The sequence below is a fragment of the Neofelis nebulosa genome, chromosome 7, assembly GCF_028018385.1.
Source record: "Neofelis nebulosa isolate mNeoNeb1 chromosome 7, mNeoNeb1.pri, whole genome shotgun sequence".
Lineage (NCBI taxonomy): Eukaryota > Metazoa > Chordata > Mammalia > Carnivora > Felidae > Neofelis > Neofelis nebulosa.
The window spans coordinates 66625668-66626759 of record NC_080788.1 but is presented as its reverse complement, the minus strand read 5'-3'; the positions used below and the strand labels follow the sequence as shown (position 1 = coordinate 66626759).

General features: G+C 34.7%; 1 protein-coding gene across 4 annotated transcripts in view; it reads right to left on the bottom strand.

The window, feature by feature from the left end:
• Nucleotides 1-925: 925 nt before the first annotated feature.
• Nucleotides 926-1092, bottom strand: part of MEIS2 (Meis homeobox 2) — a 209679-nt gene continuing 209512 nt past the window's right edge. For all 4 annotated transcript variants that reach the window (XM_058738258.1, XM_058738260.1, XM_058738259.1 and 1 more), the window contains one exon: nucleotides 926-1092. This exon is cut by the window's right edge and continues 1260 nt beyond it. The gene's annotated coding sequence lies outside the window, so the exon portion shown is untranslated.

Sequence of the window (1092 nt, the reverse complement as noted above, 5' to 3'; positions counted from 1 at the left end):
TGAACTATTTCCCTATCAAGCTGACATCACGGAACTAGTTTTACGATATAATCCCTTCCACACATGGGATTAAAAATTCAGGTGTTACAAAATTCCAGGGTAGGATATTTAGTTTGAAAATTGAGGGGGCATGCAAATACCTCACACTTTTTTTTTCCACTTTGCACACTTTACCAGGCATTGTTTGTGCAGTACCAGCAAAGCCAGTAACACAGATTTCTAGGAATGTTGGGTGAAACTTGGAAAATGGCATCATATTGCCTGTTGTGCTGTTGTTTTAGAAAAGAATTTATGTTTAGTCACCAACTCATCACACTAGCGTGACTGCACATGGGGGTGTCTGAAATAAAAAGACATAACTTATATTAAATATTAATGATTAATCTTTGCAACTCAGGATTTCAAACTCCATAGAAGTTGTTTACTCATCTATGAACATCTATATGTAAATTTTAATTTACATATTCAGCAGTATTTTAGTAAGAGAAAAAACACAGGCAGATGAATTATCTTTGAGCACAGACGTTAGTTATTTCTTATGATGTAAAATTAACCCTGAAAAAGCCCTTTATTCTGGCAGAGGACGAACATGAGAAGCTTTATCTGAGAGTCTTTTTTTTTTTTTTTTAAACATCATCTAAAGAGGTTAGACATATCGAAGGTAATCTTTCAACCTGGCTCATACACACACACACACACACACACACACACACAATTTCATACCTTTAGAAGTTTTCTGCCGGTATGATTTATAGGCCAAATACACACTAAGTGCTACAGACGGTTACCTTAAAAATTGTTGGTTAAGTTTCAAATACAGTCAACTTCTGGGGGCAAAACTATCACCTGCTTTTAACACGACATAGAGTAGGCATTGTGCAACCTTGCCTTAGAGCTATTAAAAACGCAAAAGCCTAACAAAAAATCAAAAATGAAATATTTATTACCGCATTTTGTGACTTAACACCTTTTTTTTTTTTAACATAACGTCACAGTCCTCATACAAGTATTTTAATGTAAATTTGACAAAGCTTAAAGGTAACAGCATTTTCTTCTAGTGAGGAACACGTGCTGAGAAAAGAATTCATGGAC